Source organism: Juglans regia, chromosome 3, assembly GCF_001411555.2.
Source record: "Juglans regia cultivar Chandler chromosome 3, Walnut 2.0, whole genome shotgun sequence".
NCBI classification, from domain to species: domain Eukaryota; kingdom Viridiplantae; phylum Streptophyta; class Magnoliopsida; order Fagales; family Juglandaceae; genus Juglans; species Juglans regia.
The window spans coordinates 7,962,575-7,969,877 of NC_049903.1; the positions used below are offsets into that span (position 1 = coordinate 7,962,575).

At 37.8% G+C, this 7,303-nt stretch overlaps 1 pseudogene; it reads right to left on the bottom strand.

Annotated features, from left to right (window-relative positions):
- Positions 1-668: 668 nt before the first annotated feature.
- On the bottom strand, positions 669-6,798 carry LOC109018779 (annotated as a pseudogene).
- Between the last annotated feature and the right edge of the window lie 505 nt (positions 6,799-7,303).

Here is a 7,303-nt window from a genome sequence, read left to right on the forward strand (position 1 = left end):
TATTACCATGACAAAATTGAGAGGAAAGGTCAACCCAAACATCACGTGGGTTGGTATGATATTCAAGAGAATTGGCAAGAGAGGGGCTGAGAGAAATGAGGATCCAGGTAAGAACCATATCCTTCGTTTAGTTCTATCGGGTGTATTCGGGTGTGTTAGGTTCAGGAGGTTTGAGGGTGCCATCAACAAAACTAAGTTTGTTTTTGGCATTGAGGGCTCGGGTCATGGCTTTTTGCCATTTGGGATAGTTGTCTCCGGTTAGGAGTCCATTGACAAGGGTTAGGCTTGGTGAATTTGAGGGATGAAGAAGATAAGGGGAATGGAGGGAAGGGAGAGGTGGGTTGGAGGATTCATCCATGGTGATGCAAAATCGAGTTCTAGCCAGATACCATGTTAAGAAAGAAGGGAAACGTGTTTGAATAATTCAGTATATTTTTTTTGTATTCTGCTTTACAAAATATATAAGTGTACAATGAAACTAATTATGAAAATTTACATATAAGGAAAAGATACTATTGTAACATATGCCTAAAATTAAGAAATCTCTAATTTTGTGCAATCTAAAATATGGGAAGAGGTGATTCTGTCAATAGGAATGTTTTTAGTAAAACTTCTGCATTTATTGGGTTTTTACTTTTACTTCTCCAAGGATGAAGAAATAACATGGATTAATTTACATTGCAATGGATTAATTTACATTGCATGGCATATTCTGGAGACATGTAACCGCTACAAACCAGCATCATTGCTACACCAATGTTAGTTATAATACATGCTAACTTGGTACCTAAAACAGTGTAAAGCATATGATCCCTGTTTCAAAATTACTTTGATGCATATGATCTTGATGCAATGAAGATTGGAGTGTCTATGCTTCTCTAACTTGTAAGAAATTTCTAGTAGTATATTAGATGGCCTTTTTCCAAACTGCTTTACTTTAAGTGGAAATGAATTCACAAATCTAGATTTCATATTCTGTAATAGAAATAAACAAAGATTCAGAACTCACAATGTGCCGGCAATCCTACGGGTCTTTCCCTGTGTTTGATCAACTCCAAAAATCTTGGCCATGCCAAAATCAGAGATTTTAGGATTCATATCCCCATCTAGCAAAATGTTACTGGCTTTAAGATCGCGATGTATGATTCTAAGCCGAGAATCTTCGTGAAGATAAAGAATTCCTCGAGCAATCCCTACAATAATCTTGTAACGCCTAGACCAGTCCAGTTGTCCTTGCCTTTCAGGGTCTACACATTCATTAGAACCTAATAGTCAGGGCTGAATAATTAAGGCAGATACATATTGAACTGATTCAGTCAACTTTAAAATAAATACACCAAAGATCATTTGATAAACCGAAATTTAATCAATCGACTTCTTTTAAGTTTTACAAAACTCAATAAATTTGTTGGCTAGCAAACTGCAAACAACGCCCTATTTGAGTGGATTCAATACTTTCATTTCCTTTAACATTCAAGAAAATTAGTAATATGCTTAAAAGAGACAAACCATAAAGAAAATAGTCAAGACTTTTGTTGGGAACAAATTCGTAGACAAGTATCTTCTCCTCTCCTTCCAAACAAAATCCCACTAGCCTTGCAAGATTTCTGTGTTGAAGCTTGGCTACCATTACAACCTCGTTTTTAAATTCATCTCCTCCTTGCTTGGAACTTTTCGATAACCTCTTCACAGCAATTCGTTGTCCGTTAGTAAGAGTACCCTGGCAACATACTTTAACAGGCCATTAGAATATTGTACCCCTTCCTATTCATATAAAACATCAAAAGCATCAGCATTATCATGTTTTGCATCCACTAAATTAGCTACATTTCAATGAGTGGAATTCTCACAAAAAAAAGTAAACAAACAATGAGAACTCATCCTTTACCACATAAACTGCACCAAATCCGCCTTCACCTAATTTGTTATTAGCTGAGAATCCCTCTGTTGCAGCTTCAATTGTAGCAAAACTAAATTGCAAGGAGTCTACAGTGGTAATATTATCCGGAGCTCCACTTTCTTTACCATTTTCCTCCTGTATATACTTTGTTTTTGCTCTCTTACTAAGGAAGCAGTAGCGAATAGCGAATAGCACCACAGAGACGGAAATAGAAGCAACAATGGCAATAATAGTCAGTGATGAGATTCGACTTTTTCCTGCATAAACAACAATGGCAGTCTATCAATTATTTTTGTAGAACATTAACATATTGGCAAGGATAGTGACCTATGTTCTGAAGTTAAACTACAAAGTCGCCATGTGGAATGGGAAAACCAAGTCTGTCTTTTTATATAAGGTATCATCCCGCAATGTTTTCCTAACTCGTTTGATGTTTTATTTGTATTTAGACTTGTAGCTTAAACACACTTTCAATAATTTAAATAAAAGTAAATGTTATTCTTCATTCTTGATTTTTTCATCCTCAGCCACACTGGCATGTTTTAAGTGGTTGTTCCTTCAAGTGACTGGCATATAAAACCACTCATTATCGGATCACAACTCAATTATCATTAATACAGCAGGCAACACTTACACTAGGTCAAACTCGGACAAACCTTTCGAATTTGAGATCTTTTGGGCCCAAAACGCCGTAAGTACCACTACTGTCATAGTTCCTTAGTGCGACCAGTTGAGAGTATTGGCAAGTTGGGGGGGTTGAGACACATTTGTAGCGCATATTATCTTTCGGATGTATGAGTAAAGACAGGATGATTGGGGATGACAAATTCAAGGATGAAGAAAGAAGAACAAAAGGCCCGACTTTCGCATTTTAATTACTCGGTGATATCATATTCCAAGGTCCAACATCTTGACAACAACCAAGACAGATATATAGGAAAGCAAAAATCCCCAAGTTCTAATCATGCATAATTGAGAAACCAACTTTACCTTCCGTATTTTGGATTCCTTTCTTTATCCTCTAAAAAAGAACAAGAAAAGGATTAAACTTTACCAGGTGGTGGAGGCACAAGTGGAGTGGGCCTTGCCTTCGATGCGTTTACACTCAAGTAAAACGTGTGCACATCGTACCTAACTGTGCGGCTGGGAAAGAGAACTGAGGCACTTTCCTTTCCACCACAGCAATCCGGCAAATATGACATCGCTATATGAAGACACCTATTGCAATCGAAACCCGTCAGATCCGGCGTGCACTGCACAAGGGTGTACACGGTTCGTGATGCTGTGAATCTCGTTTCTTTCGTTCCAAACTTCTTGGCCCCAGGCCCCAGGCCCAAGATCTGAGATCCCGCTTGCCAACTCGTTGAATGTTGCCCTGAGAAGCTCGCCAAGCCGGGTTGCCTCCGAAATACTCTTATTGCCTGAGATGAAAGCGGACGGGTCGACGGCTGAACTGGAGAAGATATACTGGCTAGAGTAGCGTAGCGTGCATTCCTCGTAATAACCAGTTGTCCTTGTCTCTTGGGATCTACAAGTTTATCAAGGTGAAAGAGACTTTTCAATCAATAAATAAAAGACCAGATGGACATGCATACTGATGTAAAAGTGTTAGCCAGATGTTCCGGTAGACATACCATATAGAAAATAGTCAAGGCCTTTATTAGGAAGAAATTCATAGATAAGTATCTTTTCTTCTCCTTCCAAGCAGAATCCCAATAGCGCTGTTAAATTTTTGTGTTGAAGTTTCGCTGCCAGTACAACCTCGTTCTTAAATCGATCTACACCTTGTCCAGAGCTTCTCCATAGCCTCTTTACTGCAATTTCTTGTCCAGTAGGAAGTGTAGCCTGCCAATATTGGTACTTCAACCAGCTTTAGAATAATTTCATTGTAGAATTTATAAAATACTGACTTCAAAAGGTTTTCAAAATTCTGAATTTGTTCATATTGAAATGCAATAAATTTGATAGATATGGTTCTTTTGAGAACTATTAGAAAATTTGAAAAAGAAAAAAATGAAGAAAGTCAATAAATGAATATTGATTAATTTAGTACCTTGTAAACCTCCCCAAATCCACCAGAACCTAACTTCTTGTCATTTGAGAATTTGTTGGTGGCAGCTTCAATTGTTCCAAAATCAAATTGCAAGCAGTCTGCTGTTGCTATTTCCTTTGCAATTTCATTTGCAGCTATGTATCCCAAAAAAGGAAGAGATTATACAGCAATTTGTGCAGACATGAGGATGCAAAGTTTATACCATTAGTGATTTAGCTATATGATAGAGATAATTTACTATTCTCTTCGTCATGATTTAATTGTCTTATTTCGTGTTGTACTAAAACACAAAGGATGTGTGGCATGTTTTCTCTATATTTATCATTCCCACAAGTAGAGGTCAAAGAACAACTTTAATTGGATGAGTATAGAATACAAATACATGTTTTTTTTTTCTTGGGGCAGATAGATGTTTGAATCAAAATGTTTAAGAGTGAGATCTATTGAACACAAGACAACTTAATTGCATACCATTATAGGTTAGGATATGATCAGGTTTCTCAAAACTTGATCCTTTTTCTTCGTTCAACTTCATTCTTGCTGATCTCCTAGTTAGGAAACTATAGGACAGGACTAGGAGCATCATAGCGGCTTTGGGGCAACAATGGCGACTATTGTTACTGCTGAGATTTTGCTTTTTCCTGCATAAAAATATCATGTTTCATTGATATACGAAGCAGTACCATAGTCAATGAGGAGCAGTGCAGGATAGAAATTAAGGCCCATTTGAATACACAAAACTAGGGCTGTGCAGAAAAACCGCAGGCCCGACCCACTCGAATGAACCAACCCGACCGATAAACACGAGTGAAAAGTATTTTCGGATTGAACCCGTAAAATGCCGGTTTCAACCCGTCGAAAATCACACAAATCACACCCTAGCTCTCTCATTACCTTTGTCGATTCTTGCTCCTCTTCTGTCTTCTCCTTCGATTAACTGAGATCCTGTCGCCAATACCCACTGTTAGGTTAACACGAATCCAGGAGACGGATGCAAAGGAAATCATGGCTAGGGGTTGGAAAGCACTGGACCCGATTTTCTTCTTCATGAACCCTAGGCCTATCTATGAGGTAACGTTCTTGAGCCAGTTACGAATAGAAGCGACATGCTCCTCTGGGAAAAGTCCGCATGATGTTGCAAATTATGTGCAAAGAATCTTGGCTGCTACGCTAGGGTTTGAGTGCACGAACTTTACTAGAAGGGACAAGTATAGGGTTTTGGCTGGAAAATGATGGAACTGTGTCTTATATTTCGTTCATTGAACTTCTTTCTTCTGGGCTTACTTGCCAAGTCCAATAGCAACGGATTCTGTATCAGCAAACCATATTTCACCGGGTGTTCCTTCTCTGTTTTAGCTTTCTAAATCAGTCAGATTGGTACAGGAAAAACTTCTAAATCAGTTAATCCCTTGGTTTCGTCGCTACTTGGAGAGCTAACAGCAGCTGATGAAATGGCAAGTGCCAGGCTATAGGAAAAGAGCATATTCCTGCGAACCTTTGCAGAGATTAGCCACAGTTGAAGAGGAGGAATGCCAAAATGGCATCAACAAGAAAGAATAGAGAGCTCCCGTGAAAGCCTAAGCCTAGAGAAAAAGAGAAAGTTATTCCCAAGTTAAGAAGATGGGTGAGCATCTTCAACCCATTTCTTTGATTCTTGCTCCGCAGTGTGATGAGTCTTTCTCCTTCAATTCTTGTTCTTCTTCCGTCTTCTCCTTGTCCTCCTCCTCTCTTGCTTCTCTATAGGCCTTTGGGACTCTCAAGCGGCTCGACGATCTTGGGTTTGACAATTTCAGCAGCAAACTCACCACATTTGGGGCACATGAATGTGATCACCAAAGTTTCAGCACAAGAAAAAATGATAACGGGTCGGGTCGTGCTTATATTCACCCATGTTCGAGTCGGGTCGGGTCGGATCGTGCCCAAATATTAAACGATTTAGTCGGATTGCAACCCTAGAACCATGTCATTATTATAATTTTTCTAAACTCTCACACAAAATATAATAAACAATTCAATTTTTTTAAATCTCAAAATAAAAATTATATTATAATAATATTTTATTCAACTTTTAACGAAATATCTTATCTCATCTTATCTGAATTGTGTAATCAAACGAGGCTAAATTTCATGAACACTCATCTTACATATATAAAGAGAGATTAGTAAGGCGAGCCTTTGAGGTCAAGAATTGGAAAACTTGTTTGATGATCATTTCGGATCCATTCAGATATTCTAGCAATATCTCAAAGTTATCTAATAGGGAAAAATACACAGTTTTCACAAATCACTGTCAATTTCTAAGCACACCTTTAAAATATTTAATTTTGGCAATCACTCCATTTTCAATTAAAAGGATGATATTATTCTTCTAATTATGCTACTCGACATTTTACACCACATATTATATATATTTTTATATTTTTATTTTATTCATACTAAAATAATTGAGATGTTCTGTTCAACACTACATACTTATTATGAATATCATGCACTCGTCGTACCAAATAACAGCAACCTTTTCCCTTGAACATTTAGCGGCGAGCTCTTTGGTCGCAGCAGCCACGCATGCTCGGCACATTTGGGAAGTGACATCGCCGTAGCAGAGGAAGAGGCCGTAGACGGGGTCGGAGGTGGTGTTGTAGAATTCGATGTTACGGGTGACGTTGGAGGAGAGATAAGAGATGAGGGAGTCAAGACTGGAATTGTAGAGGCTATTTTGGGAGAAGGTAGCGTTTTCACTGAAGTGGTAGAGTGAAACTGGGTCGGCTGCGTGAGTACAAGTCAGGCCAAGGAACCCGAGCATGGAAAGCAACGAAAGGACCATGGAGAGATTGAAGGAAGTCATTTTGATAAATCAGTTGCAACTCAGACATGGATTGGAAAATTATCATAAGCAATGCTAAATATATTTTGTGCAACTACTGATTTTTTTTTTAAATAAAGTTTATTATTAAAAAATTATTTTTTATTTTTTATATAAATCTCATATTTATTAATATAAGCTCTACTTTATACTGCAAATATTATTTCATTAAAATGAAGACGCACTAAATAAATATAATAATTATTTATACCGATAGGATTCGGACATCAAGAAATATCCCCTAAATAATAACAAAATATGCTGATAGCGCTCTAGTAAAGATGAGAAGGACATTAGTGGGTGTGAATCTTCCACATAAAAAATGGTAACAATGACAGAAATGAGAAAAAAATGAGATGACAGAAAATTCCGGTAAGAGATTTGGAAAATTAGGTTATGCAGATGAAACACCTTCATTTTATCTTAGGACGGTTCTACTCCCGCAGAGGGAGTCCACCGAAATCACCACCGAACAGGCAAAAACATT